Below are 17,404 nucleotides of genomic sequence, written 5' to 3' on the forward strand. Positions count from 1 at the left end.
CCCAAGCATTAAATATTCTTAGTAAAATCATATGCTAATGGGTTTATGTCAGTATCTGGCAACATATAGATATTGTGTGAAAATATATTTTCACTGATGAAATATGTAACATTTCTTTGCAGATCAACCTTAACAGATGAATATTTGCAATTGATTTTGATAATAAGAACACTGTCTTTGACCACCAAAGCAGCAAAATGTTATCCCACAAAAAACAATTCTATTGTTCTCATTAATAAACCTATTCGACTAAGAAAGTGCTCAGCTATTACTATATTTTGAATTTTGTCCATAAAATTATTCTAGAAATGTGTTTTATCTCTTGTTTTATAAATACCTACATCATATCTTCAATTTTGCCTCTTGGCCTGCAAAGTCTTAAATATTTACTGTTTTGAACCAACCTTGCTTTCTTCCCTCCCTCCCTCCCTCCTTCCCTCCTTCCCTCCCTTCCTTCCTTCCTCCTTCCCTCCCTCCCTCCCTCCTTCCCTTCGTTCCTTTCTTTATTCCTTCCCTGTCCCTTCCTTCCTTTTTGTCATTCTTTTCGAGACATGGTCTCACTTTGTCACTCAGGTTGGAGTGCAGTGACATGATCACAGTTCACTGCAGCCTTGACCTCCTGGGCTCTGGTGATCCTCCACCTCAGCCTCCCAAGTAGCTAGAACTACAGGCATGTGCCCCCATGCCTGGCTGATTTTTGTATTTTTTGTAAAGACAGGGTTTTTCTGTTTCCCATACTAGTTTTGAGATCCTGGGATCAAGCAATCTGCCCACCTCAGCCTCCCAAAGTGCTGGCATTACAAGTGTGAGCCACTGTGTCTGGCTCTTTGGTTCTTTAAAGAAAAAGTTTGTCAACCCATTTCCAGGAAGAAAGGGAGCTTTTACAACTTACTCCACTTAGAAAAGTAGTGAAGAATTAGCTTCGCTTTAGTCATGAGCTCACCTGTGAACCAATTACTGTGGCCAATGGGAGCAGGAGCTGTGATTGCATTGGCCTGGGCCACATGCCAATCCCTGCAACCAAGGGGACTTGATACTGATGGAACAGCCCCAAATCTTTGAATAAAATAGGAAGAGAGACATTCTCCAAAAGAATTAAGGAAGATTGTTGCTGGGAAGTCTGAAATGGAGTACATTAGTTTAAAAAGCATAGAGAAGTAGCTTAGGACCTCATTAAAAGTGATGTCAATGCCATGACAACACCCTTCCCAACATAGAAATTTTAGAAATAAAAAAATATTTAGGCATTGTATCATTGCATTTTGAGTTGATGAGAACTGGAGTTGAGAATATAAAAAATGTTATAAGAAAACACAGAGGTGTGGAAAATACAAAATGAAAGGTAAAACACAAGGAATAAATAATGAGAAAATCCAACATATTACTAAAAGAGTTCCAGAAAGAGGAAATAGAGAGAAATGAGTAGAAGCAAAGTTTGAAAAAAATCATGTCTCAGTTTTTCAGAATGGAAAAAAATTATAGGTCTCAGATATAAACAAATACAAAAAAATAAAAATTCATAGCAGAGAAATTGCAAAACATCAAACTTAAACTCCTAGAATTGACCCAAAGGAAATGACAGATTAACTTAAAGGAATAACAATTAGGTTGAGAGTTGAGAACCACTGAGAACCTAGACTTTTTTTTTTTTTTTTTTTTTAATAGAAGAAACAAACTACATGGTCTCATGAGTTGTCTAGCCTTTACAGGTAAGAGAAATGGAGTCTGGTGTCTCCTTAGGTTCAGATCGGGACAGATTACCTAGTTTCTTAGTTTCCTCTTATTTTAAATAGGGTCAGTAATGGTATCTAACAACACATAAGGTTGTTATATGGATTAAATGAGTTAACGCATGTTAAACACTGAGAAAAGTGTCTGGCCCATTATAAATGCTCAATAATATTAGATATTATTCCAATTCTTGGGTCTTAAGATAGTATAAAGTCTCTAATTACTGCTAGGAACCTCCTGGCTATCTGTATCTAACAAGCCTGAAAGAACCTTAAAGAATGCCAGGTTTGTGCTTATAGAAGTCACCTAAGAAATAATTCATTAGACCAAGCATGGTGGCTCATGCTTGTAATCCCAGCACTTTGGGAGGCCAAGGCGGGCAGATCACGAGATCAGGAGATCGAGACCATCCTGGCCAACATGGTGAAACCCCATCTCTACTAAAATATAAAGTTAGCCAGGCATGGTGGTACACACCTGTAATCCCAGCTACTTGGGAGGCTGAGGCAGGGGAATTGCTTGAACCCAGGAGGTGGAGGTTGCCCTGAGCCGAGATTGCACCACTGCACTCCAGCCTGGAGACAGAGTAAGACTCCATCTCAAAAAAAAAAAAAAAAAAAAAAGAAAGAAAAGAAAAGAATCCATTAAAAGAGGTCAGGCGTGGTGGCTCACACTTATAATCTGAGCACTTTGGGAGGCCAAGGTGGGCGGATCACTTGAGGTCAGGAGTTTAAAACCGGCCTGGCCAACATGATAAACCCTTGTCTCTACTAAAAATACAAAAAATTAGCTGGGTGTGGTAGCATGTGCCTGTAATCGCAGCTACTCAGGAGGCTGAGACAGGAGAATCACTTGAACCCAGGAGGCGGAGGCTGCAGTGAGCTGAGATAGCGCCACTGCACTCCAACCTGGGTGGCAGAGTGAGACTCTGTCTCAAAAAAAAAAAAAAAAAGAAAAAGAGGAAGACATTTGACGAAGGTTTAATAATTAGTATGCAGCTGTCAAATGTCATTACACAGATTATTTTTAAGATCAACTAAGAAAAGAATAGAGTAATCAAATTATGCAGGTCATCTACAGGATGCATAAACGCAATCAACTATTCTAGTTAATTATAAAAATGGAATAGTTGTCATTTGGGCACAATTTTCCATTGGAAACATAATATATTGATTCAAAAATTATATATCTCAATTTAGTCAAAAACTAAAAGTAAAGTGCTCTAGAAAATTGTGTTACAGACTCAAAATTGACTCTAGTAATGATAAAGCCACATGTCAAATATTCACATGAAGAGTTAAAACAGGAAATAAAAGAGTACAAAAATTAATATTTCTAAGTGCATATATTATTGCATGTGTTTTACAACATTGCAGCTAAATTAATAAATTAAATATTGCAACTAGGCCTTTGATCAAATTTACATTTACATCCCAAAAATTTCCTTTCTCAAGTTGTCTACAAAAAGAAAAGATACGGGATAAATATTAAAAGTATTGAGCACAGGGCTTGATTCTTAGCAAGTGGCAATAAATGTTTTCTTGACTTTGGACAGAAATCTTGCTTCATCAGCCCTGCATACCTCCTGGCCTTTGAAAAGAGAGAAAAATTGGACACCTGCTTCCTGCCTTTCCAGGTCTGCTGTCTCTGGCTGCCTCTTGTGTCTGTGAGTAGTGATTAGTTACTGTTCACAGAGGGGCTGGGAGGTGGTCAGGTTTGTAAAATAAACATATAAGTTAAACACCTGTGTGATATACTGCCACCATATGGCCTCCCAGCCTATGTCTGCAGGAAGAACGTGAGGAAAAAACAAAAAGCAAAGAAAGAAGGTGTTTTTTTTTAACTTCTCCAATTCTGCCCTCTTTTTCCCAGGGCAGCTTCCCTCTAAGCAGAGGGCTGGTCTGGGTCTAAGGGTAGAGGTTGAAGGTCAGGGGCAAGAGGAGAAAGGGGGCTTGGGGAACACTATTTGACTCTGCGCTCCTTCCTGTCTGACCACATGTGTATCAGGCTGATTGGCCTTGGTGTTCATGGGTCTTCCTCTAGCATCTTCTCACTATATCCTTAATAGCTGGCATGGGAAAGAGTTAACAATCAGTATATTATTTTTTGAAAATTGTTGAAGAGGTGACAATATTGAGGAATATTCTCAGGGTGCAGTTGTACCCCAACTCCCCAAGGATGCCCACAAGTCCCTTACTGTGGGAACATGGAGTAGGGGTTGAGGATGGGCTTCCATGGAACTAGCATTAGTTGAGAAGGAGTCTGTTTTGCTCAAGACAATGGAGAAACACTGGATAACTGAAGGACTGAGTGGGGCTGAGACCCCAAAGCCCAGACAAAAAAGTCCAGGGGTTGGTTCTTATCAAAGGGGATAAATGGGGAAGCTGCTGACAGAGCCAGGGATCCTGGGTTAGAGAAGGCCAAGCCTGTGCATGTGTGTTGAGGATATAAGACAGTTCGTCCTAGGGTGGTCGCCTCTGTTTTCTGCTAGTGTTTGGGTTTATCGTTATGGACAAGCTGAGTCACTGGAGAGTAGGGCCAAGGACCTTCAAGGTGATTGCCATGTAGCTTTTCTAATCAATACCTCCCTGGCCCTCCTTGCTGTCCTTCTCAGGAACATTAGAACAGGGGATTTTTCTGCAATAGACAAAAACCAAGTTTAGGAGGAGGTCACTCCTATGTTACTAGTTACTTGTTAAAATGCTTCATTCCAAACTTCTGTAGAATTTGTAAAATTTACAAGAAGATCGTACAAAGATCTGTGTGCTAAACTACTTGTTAGTGAGGAGCAAAGTAGTAACATCCTGAGTTTATTCCTCTAGGTTTTCCCTCTTGTGTTCTTTTGCACCATGAAAAGTGTGAATGATGATTTGTATATCTGACTGCTAAAACTGGCGCTCCATTAGGGGAAGGTTTCTGATGAGATTTCTGATTTTGGTAAATCCTGGTCTTCAATGTGCATGCCAACTGTAGTTGTGGATGCTCAATGACTATTGACCATTTGACTCCAAGGAAGTGCATTTTATAGGTAACTTTTTTCCCCCAATTTGTTATTTTGTGAAGTTTGCTTTAGCCACTAAAGAGCATGATTTCTCTTGGGGTGCATTAAATAATTAACTTCATGTCAGTGAAGAAAAAAGCAGCTGTCAGATGTACAACAGTATGATTTACAGACTCTGCTTTTGAAAATAGTTATTGTCATCAAGTTTAGAGGCAGATTCCTTGCCTTTTATGTAGTCACCTTTATCTACTATAAATCTGTTCGTTATTAGAAGTCCAATTAATTTTTAAGTACTCTAATTACATGATTATGTAGTGATACTGACAATTTTAAGAGTGAAAACTCATAAGACTTGCAGAAAAGTGTTAATAGACCATCTTTGGTATTCTTTTCCTTCTTTCTCTTCTCTTTTTTTTTGAGATGGAGTCTCAGTCTGTCACCCAGGCAGGAGTGCAATGGCACCATCTTCACTCACTGCAACCTCCACCTCCTGGGTTCAAGCGACTCCCCTGCCCCAGCCTCCCAAGTAGCTGAGGTTATAGGTATCTGCCACCACACCCGGCTGATTTTTTGTGTTTTTACTAGAGACAGCGTTTCACCATGTTGGCCAGGCTGGTCTTGAGTTCCTGATCTCAGGTGATCCACCTGCCTCGGCCTCCTAAAGTGCTGGGATTACAGGTGTGAGCCATTGCACTGGCCACATACTCTCTCCCTTCTTTCCTGGGAGGAGAGGTGAAACCTATTCAAGATGGAAAGGAAGGCTTCATAGCTGTTTGGAAAAGATGGTCCATTACCTAGCCACTTTAATGAGTGCCTAAATTGCAAATTGGCATTATATATTTCCCTTTGCGTGGGAGGACAGTCTTGTAAAATATGCTTGTTCCATCAGGTTTGCGTAATATCCTGTGCTCTGCTTTCCTTTAGCCAAAGTACCAATTATGTTCTGAGTGGGTTCCTGAAAATGTGCTTCAGAACTTAACTTTGGCACACCTAGAAACCATACTACTTTTTAAATTAAAAACAGTGAAGGCTGTGCATGGTGGCTCATGCCTGTAATCCCAGCACTTTGGGAGACTGAGGCAGGTGGATCCTCTGAGATCAAGAATTTGAGACCAGCCTGGCCAACATGGTGAAACCCTGCCTCTACTACAAATACAAAAAAAAATAGCTGAGTATAGTGGCATGCACCTGTAATCCCAGCTACCTCCTGAGGTAGGAGAATTGCTAGAACCCTGGGGGTGGAGGTTGCAGTGAGCTGAGATTGAGCCACTGCACACCAGCCTGGGCAATAACACTTCATCTCAAAAAAAAAAAAAAAAAGGGAAAGCTGTGTTACAAAAAAGAAAAGTGTTAGGAAGTTTACTGTGCATAGTACAAAACTGTCCTCAGGATCAGTTTGAAGGAACACCTGGGTTGTCTTGAATGATCGTCTCATCATTTTAAAGAAATGTGTAGCCCGTTGATGGGCAACCGGAAATCATACAGGTGCTGGCATCAGAACTGCCTTTTCAGTTGTGTCTTCTAATATGTCCTAGACACAGCGAAGCAGTCCCAGAGAAAGCAAACTTCTCTCCAGGAATGTCACATATTTTTGGACAGGTTCAACTGGAAAAATCACAAAATCTCAACAAGGGGAAATGAACTAAGTGGAAGTGAGGCATTTGAGAACTAGAAAGGAAGGCATGCTGAGTCATCCTGGAGAAGTGATTAACCTAGAAAGGTCAGGCCTACCAGGCTTCCCTTGGGAGATGAGTTTTCAGTTGAAATTAAAAAAAATTAGAGGAGATTATCTGGCTGGAAGAATAAGGGGAAGAAGGTGGAGGTAGATTAGAAGGGGATGTTAAGTTGTGCAGCTCTGGAGTGTATATTGGCATTAATTTTCCTAGGATCTTTACATAAGAACAACCACCTTGCATTCTAATGTATAAGGACAAAGGCAAATGATTTTAGACATTTTAATAAACAACAATTTAATTAAAAAAAATTATGGTCCAGAAATCTTCAACTCCCAGGAAAAATCCAGTCTGCATACCCAGTGGGCTTCCCTCTGTGTTCTCTTAGATGGGGGCTGACAGTCACAAGTGTGTTTTGTGGCTGTTGGTGGTTTGTTCCTACCCACTTTTCCTTTGGGCTCAGAAGGATACTTTGTACCTTGATTTGTTGTCAGTGTTTTCCATGGGTTTCTTTCTTTTGATATCTAGTTGCTATGCCTTTATGTGGAGATTTGGGAAGACCCAAAACTATCTGCTATTGCCACCACCATCTTCCTAGGTTTGTACCAAATGTGTGTGCATGCATATGTACATGTGTGTGTGTTGCAATGATTTTTAAAAGACAACTTGGCCTGGCCAGGTGTGGTGACTCATGCCTGTAATCCCAGCACTTTGGGAGGCTGAGGTGGGCGGATTAACTGAGGCCGTGTGTTCGTGACCAGCCTGACCAACATGGAGAAACCCTGTCTCTACTAAAAATACAAAAAATTAGCTGGGCATGGTGGCACATGCCTGTAATCCCAGCTACTCGGGAGGCTGAGGCAGAAAAATTGCTTGAATCCCAACCTTTGGGAGGCGGAGGTTGCGGTGAGCCGAGATCGTGCCATTGCATTCTAGCCTGGGTAACAAAAGTGAAACTCTGTCTAAAAAAATAAATAAATAAAATAAGAATAAAAAATTAAAAAAACTTTATTGAATTATACTTCGTATACCATACAGTTCACATATTTAAAGTACATTATACAATTCAGTGGTTTTTGTATGTTCACAGATGCATGACCATTACCACAGTCAGTTTTAAAACATTTTTATCACCCTCAATATGTAAAACATGTTTGTACCCTATTGTAAATGGAAAATAAACCCTTACCTTTTAGGTCCCCTTACCCTATAAATACATTCTCCCCTGAGTCCTAGGCAACCACAAATCTCCTTTCTGTCTCTGTAGATTTCCCTGTTCTGGGCATTTCATACAAACAGAAGAATATAACATGGTCTTTCATGACTGACTTCTTTCACTTAGCTCAATGTTTTCAAGGTTCATCTATGTTGTAGCATGTGTCGGAACTTCATTTCTTGTTATGGTCAAATAATCCTGCATTATATGACCAAACCATATTTTGTGTATCTGTGCTTCAGTTGATAGATATTTGGGTACTTTCCATCTTTGGACTATTACGAACATCACTATAGCACTATAAACATTTGTGTACAGGACTTTGTGTGGACATAGGTTTTCATTTCTCTTGGGTATATACCTAGGAATGAAATTGCTGGGTTAAATTGCAACTCTGTTTAATAGGATGGTCTTGGCACCCTTGTTGAAATCAGTTGAACTTAAATGTATGGGTTCATTTCTGGATTCCCAAGTTTATTAAATTGGTCTGTGTGTCTATTCTTGTGCCCCAACCACACTATCTTGATTACTATTGCTCTGTAGTAAGTTTTAAGATCAGAAAGTGTGAGTCCTTCAACTTTGTTCCTCCTTATCAAGATTGTTTTGGCTATTCTATCCCTCACAGCTCCATATGAATTTTAGAATCAGTTTGACAATTTCTACAATGAAGTCTGCTGGGTTTCTGATTAAGAATTGCATTTAATCTGTACATCAGTTTGTGGAATATTGTCATCTTAACAATGTTAAATCTTTTGATCCATGGAAAAGGGATATTTTTCCAATTTTCTTAGATCTTTTTTTTAATTGTTGTCAGTCTAAGTTTTGTACTTCTTTTAAAAAATTTATTCCTAAATATTTTATTCTATTTGATGCTGTTGCAAATGGAATTATTTTCTTAATTTCATTTTTGGATTGTCCCAAATTTATCAAAAGTGCTTTTTATTGTTGAAAAAATTCAAACACATGCAAAACTTCCTCATTAGCTTCAGCGATTATCTACTCACAGCCAATCTTCTTTCACTATTTTTTATTTTTATTTTTTTTGAGACGGATTCTCGCTTTGTCCCCAGGCTGGAGTGCAGTGGTGCAATCTTGGCTCACTGTAACCTCTGCCTTCTGGGCTAAAGCAATTCTCCTGCCTCAGCCTCCCAAGTAACTGGGACTACAGATGCACGCCACCACACCCAGCTAATTTTTGTATTTTTAGTAGAGACGAGGTTTCACCATGTTGGCCAGGAGGGTCTCAATCTCTTGACCTCATGATCTGCCTGTCTCAGCCTCCCAAAGTGCTGGGATTACAGGCGTAAGCCACCATGCCCGGCCTCTTGTTTCATTTTTATCCCACCAATTCTATCAATTCCAAATTATTTTAAAGCAAATTTCAGACCTGGTATTATTTTATTTATGAATATTTGAGAATATGTCTTTAAAAGACAAAGAACTTCAAAGATCACTGTAATACTATTATCATGCTTAAGACACTAATATTAATCTTTTAATATCATCATATATCCAAGTAGTTATTACTCTCTCCCTGAGAGTACTCACCACCTTCATCCTGATATGTAAATTTTTTGTTTCATTTACACATTTAATTGAAAGCTGATGAAGGTGAGATATTATACTACATTAATCTTTGTGAATAAATGTCTGTTTAAAGAATGCATGATGTTTCGTAGAGTTTTCATTCATTTCTGAAAGTTTGCTTAGAATTACCAACTAATCAACCAACCAACCTACATATCCTATGTATAGAGAAAGAAAATAATTACAGAACTAAACTTTTATTTCAATTTGATATACTTTGTATTAGAAACTTCATCAGACTAACTGCTCAAAATATATAGGAAAGTTCTCAGGCTGTTTACAGAGGGGTGTGTATTTACAGGATTTTGAAAAATAATTTTTTTCTAAATCATTCTATAAGGTGATTTATCCCAGATGAAAATATAGTTGTATCTTGGTACATGTCTTTGTCCATTTGTGTTGCTCTAGAGGAATACTTGAGGCTGGGTAATTTATAAAGAAAAAAGGTGTATTTGGCTCACAGTTCTATAGGCTTTACAAGCAGCATGGCACCAGCATCTGTATCTTGTGAGAGATTCAGGCTGCTTCACTCATGGCAGAAGAGGAAGGGGAGCCAGTGTGTAGAGATCACATGGGAGAGAGGATGAGAGGGAAAGAGAGGAGGGAGGTGCCAGACTTTTTAAAACAACTAACTCTCAGAGGAACTAATAGAGTAAGAACTCATTACCACAAGGAAGTCACCAAGCCAGTCACCAAGCCATTCATCAGAGCTCTGCCCCCATGATACAAACACTTTCCACTAGACCCTGCCTCCAACATTGGTGATTAAATTTTTTTTCTTTTTTCTTTTTTTTTTTTGAGAGTGTCTCCCCCTGTCACCCAGGCTGGAGTGCAGTTGTATGATCTTGGCTCACTGCAACCTCCGCCTCCCAAGGTTCAAGCAATTTTCCTGCCTCAGCCTCCCCAGTAGCTGGAACTACAGGTGCGCACCACCACGACCGGTTAATTTTTGTATTTTTAGTAGAGATGAGGTTTGCCATGTTGGCCAGGCTGGTCTTGAACTATCTACCTGAGGTGATCCGCCCACCTCGGCCTTCCAAGCTGTTGGGATTACAGGCAGGAGCTACCATCCCCGACCAGGGATTAAATTTCAACATGAGATTTTAAGGGGACAAATCCCCAAACCATAGCAGTATAGTTTCTATAGATTTAAATAGATTCTTATTACTTACTAGGGCCTGTGAAGTCTAGGACTTTAACTTGTGACCTCCCTTTGTTTATTTTGACAGTGAATCAGGGTCTGAGTTCCAAAAGCTTGTTTGTAGGTTTTCATTTCTTCCCCTTTCCTGTCTTGTTCCTGCATCAGACACAGTCAAATTATATCTAGACAGACTTCAGCATTTAACTTGGCTTCCTGTGGCCCCTGCCCTATCTAAGGTACATGTACATTGTCACGACAAGATTGCATTAAAAATTATGTGGATTGAACATCCCTAATCCCCAAATCTAAAATTCAAAATGCTCCAAAATCCAAATTTTTTGAGCAATGACACAAGTGGAAAATACCACACCAACCCTCCTGTGACAGGTCACAATCAAAATGCAGGCACACAGCACACTTTATTCAGCATCTTCCAGGGAAAAAAGACCTTCTCAGCTCCCTTTAGCTGCAACATATATTTTCCGTGCATACCAGATATGTAGGTCATATTTTTTACTGTTAAGTCTACTTACATGTGAATATGTGTAATAAAATAACTGCTTATCAGTAGTATGTAATTTCAGAGTCTGGAATGATGATAATGCCAAACAACCACAGATTGCCCATATGGGTGGCTGAGTAGTGACACCTTTGCTTTCTGATGGTTCAGTATACACAAACTTTGTTTCACATACAAAATTATAAAACTGTTGTATAAAATTACCTTTGGTTTATGTGTATAAGATGTATATGAAATGTAACTGAATTTCATGTTTAGGCTTGGGTCTCACCCCAAAGATATTAATATTTCATTATGCATCTGCAAATATTTCAAAATCTAAAAAAAGTCTGACAACCAGAACACTTCAGCTCCCAAGCATTATGATAGGGAATACTCAACCTGTGTAAACACCTACTTAGATGTGTAGAGCACCCCTTTTCTAAGCATTTGCCATGAGAGCATAGGAACTATAGAAATGTTTTGCTGGTAGGGAGAAATGTTTTGCTCTGGGGAGCCACACTGCTGAGGCTACTGATTAGATACTAACAGAGCTGTAGTTTTACCTCATGCTGTGAACGTTTCTTAGAACCAAAGATATATTTTTCAAGTATGAGAAAATAAATCAAATTCAGCATTCCTACTGGTAGTTGAAATTTGTGGTGATCTTATATAGAAAATATAAGAAAAATGGAAAAGATATTGTATAGAAAAATGCATAGAAAAATGGAAAAGATAATTTCAGTCTGAGGTGAGGGAGATATAGTTAACTGGGTGAGAGTTATGTCTTTATTAAATTTTTTTTTTATCTGGCATGCAAGGCAGATACTCATTCAATAACTGCTAAAGGGACACAGCTGTAAAACCAGCTATTGGATGCAAAGTGACCACCTAGCAGTGCTACCAGTTTTGGAGGGCAAACCCTTGACCTATTCTGTGCCAGCCATGGCACACCCATGACAGTGGCATTTGTCAAGCCTCTCCCTCTGCCCCTAGGTATAATAGCAGCCATGCTTCCCTATGTCTTTCTTTGGGATAGATCCACACCACTGTTTGTGAAGCTCCTACTCTGAATGTCCAGGACTCACAGAACAGAGAATAAGACAAAATTTACCAATTCCATGTTTCCTTCTAGTCTCTGATTATTTGAATTTGTTTGTTGATTTATTTATTGCATCTCCCCAACTCATTGGTACTGCCCTAACTTATGCTGGCCTTATATTATAGCAACTGTGAAGGTCTATGTAACAAAACCCCAAATTGCCGCTAAACCATGAGCAGAGTTTCTAAAAGGAAACATCCAGTTGACACATCTGTACATGACCCTGAGTCCTACAACCTTGGTTCTTTCTATCCCTGGAGTCCTTTCTTCTGATAATACTGTGGCTCTAAGGAGTGCCAAACTTTGACACAGAAGACCTGGGTTCAAATCCTGACATTGCCATTTTGAGTGGTCTGGCTTTGGCCAATTTATTACATGTTTCTGAGCTTTAACTCTGGTTCTCTGAGGGTTGTTGAGAAGATTAAGGGGCATATGCATCTGAAGATGGACAGTGCCCTGGGCATGGTACACAGGAAGCACTCAGGCAAGGATGAACAGCAGGAAGTCTTCACTCCATATCCTGACTCACTTATTTCTGGTGCAGCAGACACACTAGATTATACCCCTGCAACCCTTGGGTTGCCTGGTTCATGCCTGGCATGCAAGGCAGATACTCATTCAATAACTGCTAAAGGGACACAGCTGTAAAACCAGCTATTGGATGCAAAGTGACCACCTAGCAGTGCTACCAGTTTTGGAGGGCAAACCCTTGACCTATTCTGTGCCAGCCATGGCACACCCATGACAGTGGCATTTGTCAAGCCTCTCCCTCTGCCCCTAGGTATAATAGCAGCCATGCTTCCCATTTGTAAATAATGTGCAAAGCATTTTTGTGGATTGTGTTATGGGCTGAATTGTATTCCACCAAATTCCTATGTTGAAGCCCTAATCCCCAGTACCTTAGAATGTGACTATATTTAGAGATAGAACCTTTAAAGAGGTAATTTAAATTAAAATGAACCCATTAGGGTAGGGACCTAACAGAATCTGGCTGGTATCCTTATAAAAAGAGGAAATTTGGGCACACAAAGAGAAAACCAGGGATGTGCCCACACAGAGAAAAAAACTATGTGAGGACACAGTGAGAAGGTGGTCATCTACAAGCCAAGGAGAAAGGCCAGAAAAGAAGCCAAGTGGGCTCACATCTTGACCTTGGACTTCAGCCTCCAGAACTGTGGGAGACTAAATGGCTGTGGTTTAAGTCACCCAGTCTGTGGTACTTTTTAAATGAAAGTACTAGCGAACTAATACAGGTATTATTTTATTTGATCCTTACAACAATCCTTTGAGGCAAGTATTGTGATCCCAGATTTACAAATAGAGAAACCAAGGTGTAGAGAGGCTGTAAGAGCAGCTTAACATCACAGAGTTGAGCAGAACTTGGACTTTCTGGCTCCAAATCCAGTGCTTTTCCTGCTGCATCTAAGCTGTCTCTTCTGTTAGGGCTTGTTCTTTCCTCTGCTCATCCTATCCTCTCCTGGAGAAGGTTCAGGCCAGTCCACAGAGGGAGAATCTACTCAAGGCATGTTTGATTTTTAAGCAGTCCTATATCTACTTAAAGCAATGCCATTACTGTAGTATGCCTCTTACAGATATCTCATTTTTGCTGCCAGTTTTTTTTCTTTGAAAATCTAAAAAAATAAGACATTAAGTTTTTGATTGTCAAGAAGTTGGACAATGTTTGGATCTCTAGAATATGAACAGAAATAAACAAAATGACACACCCAGACTAAAATCTCTGGAGACCCTTGAGTCTCACATTGAGTGCTATTGAACTGTTTGATAGACCAATAGATTTTAGAACTGGAGGCTGGGCACAGTGGCTCATGTCTGTGGTCCCAGCACTTTGGGAGGCTGAGGTGGGCAGATCACTTGAGGCCAGGAGTTCGAGACCAGCTTGGCCAACATAGCGAAACCTTATCTCTACTAAAAATACAAAAAATTAGTTGGGTCTGTTGGCACATACCTATAATCCCAGCTACTTGGAAGGCTGAGGCAGGAGAATCGCTTAAACCCTGGAGGTGGAAGTTGCAGTAAGCAGAGATTGCACCACTGTACTCTAGCCTATATAACAGATCGAGAGTCTGTCTCAAAAAAGGTGAACACATATTTTAGAGCTGGAAACTTAAAGATTTTCTGAACAAACAGGGAACTGAGGCTGAGAAAAGTTGAATGCACTGATCAATGTCAGAATGTAGTTGTAAGAGTTGAAGGGTTCTATGTCTCAGCTCATAGACAATTAGGAATAGGAAATTATAGGAAGAGGTAGGGATGACCAGGCCAAGCACATTGACAGCCATGAGAAGTCACAGCTTCACAGCAAAGGAAGAAACAGGGGAACTGAATACCACACCCAGCACTCGCCATGCCTTGCATACTGGGGTGGTTTTATGCAAAGACCAACAATTCCATGGTCCCTCGTCACTCTCAAGACATCCTTGTACTCACAGCTCCATTAAATAATTAATGTTTATGATAACCTTTGGCCATCAACAGAAGTTAAAGTGTATTATATTAACTCTGATTTCTAAGGCAGGGACATACATAATACATTTTATTAACAACAAAAATAATGCTTATTGAGTGCTATGTGCCAGGGTCTATAGGGATTATCTCATTTTGAAAATACTTCCATCCAAAATGGGTTTAACTAAAACTATTTTGATATTTGAAACTGCAGTTGGCTGAAAAATCCATTTATATGGAAAAACTCATTCACTAAGATGGATTTGGTTAAATGGTGACTTTTATGTACTCTGTCTTCTTCCTCTCTCTGTAACTGTGTGTGTGTGTACATATATATGTATGTGAAGAAAAGCTTATATATAAATGTTCTATATATATGATACAAATATGTTCTCTATATGTGTTCTTTTGTATGTAATTGACCTTTGAACAACTTGTGGGTTAAGAGTGGCAACTGCCACTCTGCCCCACCCCTTGCACAGTTGAAAATTCACATATAATTTTTGAATCCCTAAAAACTTAACTACTACTAACCTACTGTTGACCGGAAGCCTTGATAATATAAACAATTGATTAACGCATATTTTTATTGTTGTTGTTTTGAGACAGAGTCTTGCTCTGTGGCCCAGGATGGAGTGCAATGGTGCAATCTCGGCTCACTGCAACCTCTGCCTCCCAGGTTCAAGTGATTCTCCTGTCTCAGCCTCCTGAGTAGCTGGAACTACAGATGCCTGCCACCACGCCTGGCTAATTTTTGTGTTTTTAGTAGAGACAAGGTTTCACCATGTTGGCCAGGCTGGTGTCCAACTCCCGACCTCAAGTGATCTGCCTCCCTTAGCCTTCCAGAGTACTGGGATTACAGGCATGAGCCACTATGTCTGGGCTGAATAACACATATTTTGTATGTTGTGTGTATTATATACTATGTTCTTTAGTAGAATACAGCATATAATACACACAACATACAAAATATGGTAATAAGAGAAAATGATATTAAGAAAATCATAAGGAAGAGAAAGTATATTTTTACTATTCATTAAATGGAAGTGGATCTTAATAAAGGTCTCCATCCTCATCGTCTTCATGTTGAGTAGGTTGAGTAGGAGGAGGAAGGGAAGGGTTGGTCTTGCTGTATCAGGAATGGCAGAGGTGGAAGAAAATCTGTGTATCACACACACACGCACACACACACACGCAGCTGGACGTGGTGGCTCACGTCTGTAATCCCAGCACTTTGGGAGGCCGAGGCAGCTGGATCACGAGGTCAGGAGATCGAGACCATCCTGGCCAATATGGTGAAACCCTGTCTCTACTAAAAATACAAAAATTAGCTGGGTGTAGTGGCACGTGCCTGTAATCCCAGCTACTCGGGGAGGCTGAGGCAGGAGAATCGCTTGAACGCAGGAGGCAGAGGTTGCAGTGAGCTGAGATTGCACCACTGCACTCCAGCCTGGCAACAGAGCAAGACTCTGCCTAAAAAAAAAAAACCACGAAACAAATAAAACTACACAACAAAACAAAAGACACAGAAGCTAGACACCTGAGGCTAATTCCTCTTCTGAAAGTTTCTGTCAATTCCCCATTCTTCTTCTTTTTTTTTTTTACACACATTTCTATTTATTATGGAAAAGGTGGAAATGCCACCTTCTCCACAACAGCAACCAGTAAAATTTATCCCCAAAATAACTCGGTACAAAACAGGTCTGTTTCAGAAAAAAAAAAGAAAAGAAAAAAAAGCCTTTACATGAGTTTTTAAATCCTATTTTAAAACATAAAAGAAACAAAACCATTATTGGCTGCACAGCCCCAGCCAGCGCTCCCCAACCAGGGAGCAAGAGGAGACGCCTGGGTCCTGTCCAGGTGTCCGTTCTCGCATTATATGCGTTCAGCTGGGCGTCCAGCTCCTCTGCCGAAGGCTGCTGCTTTGAATTCCTGCCGGCGCCTCTGCCTCTTCCCAGGCGGCCTCCACGGGTGCCTCTCCGGGTGCCTCCGCCACCACCAAAGCCTCCAGCGCCACGGTTTCTAGTCATGCCGCCTTTGTTTACGCTCTGTGCAGGTCTCCGCTGTGTATCGATCTGTGATGTGACACGCTGAATGTTCATGGGGCGGCCATCCAGAGGGACACCGTTATACTGCTTCATGGCTCTCAGGGCGTCTGCCTTCCGCTCAAAGTGTACATCTGCTGTTCCTAAGCTGCGGCCAGAGCGGTCGTAGTGCACAGCTGCCTTCTTCAGTGTTCCAAATTCAGCAAAGAGTTCCTGAATAGCGGCGTCTGACACTCCAAAATCCAGATTGGACACCAGCAGTTTCCCACCCGTCTCCACGCCAGCACCACCCCCGAAAGCCACTGTCGAAAAGATAAGATCGTGCTGCCGCTTGTCGGGAAGCTGTTTTGGCCTACTGTAGGGCGCCGGTCGGTTCCTGCCGCCTCCGCCGGCCGCGCTGCGGGCGATGGCCGACCGGTTCCGGATGGGCCCGCCGCCTCGATTCACTCGCGCGGCGGCCGCCCTTGGAGCCGACCCGGCCGCGGCCCCGGCCCCCGCCGCGGCCTCCTCGCTGGCTCCGGTTCAGTTTAATGATGTCGTCCAGAGACATGTCCATTTTGTCGGCCATAGCGGGCGCGGAATCGGGCATCGGCTCCTTTTTTTTTTTTTTTTTTTTTTTTTTAAGACGGAGTCTTGCTCCGTCGCCCAGGCTGGAGTGCAATGGCAGGATCTCTGTGCACTGCAACCTCTGCCTCCCAGGTTCAAGTGATTCTCCTGCCTCAGCCTCCTGAGTAGCTGGGACTACAGGTGTGGGCCACCACGCCCAGCCAAATTTTTTTTTTTTTTTTTTTTTTTTTGTATTTTTAGGAGAGACGGAGTTTCACTACGTTGGCCAGGATAGTCTCAATCTCTTGACCTTGTGATCTGCCCACCTCAGCCTCCCAAAGTGCTGGGATGACAGGTGTAAGGCACCACACTCGGCCTCCCTTCCCCATTCTGTTTA

The 17,404-nt window shown here is 41.1% G+C and overlaps 1 pseudogene; it reads right to left on the minus strand.

Moving 5' to 3' along the window:
* LOC105718760 (THO complex subunit 4-like) overlaps window positions 1-17,050 on the minus strand; it is a 29,767-nt pseudogene extending 12,717 nt beyond the window's left edge.
* Between the last annotated feature and the right edge of the window lie 354 nt (window positions 17,051-17,404).

The sequence above is a fragment of the Aotus nancymaae genome, unplaced genomic scaffold, assembly GCF_030222135.1.
Source record: "Aotus nancymaae isolate 86718 unplaced genomic scaffold, 86718_ANA_hifiasm-v0.15.2.pri h1tg000155l, whole genome shotgun sequence".
Classification (NCBI taxonomy): Eukaryota; Metazoa; Chordata; class Mammalia; order Primates; family Aotidae; genus Aotus; species Aotus nancymaae.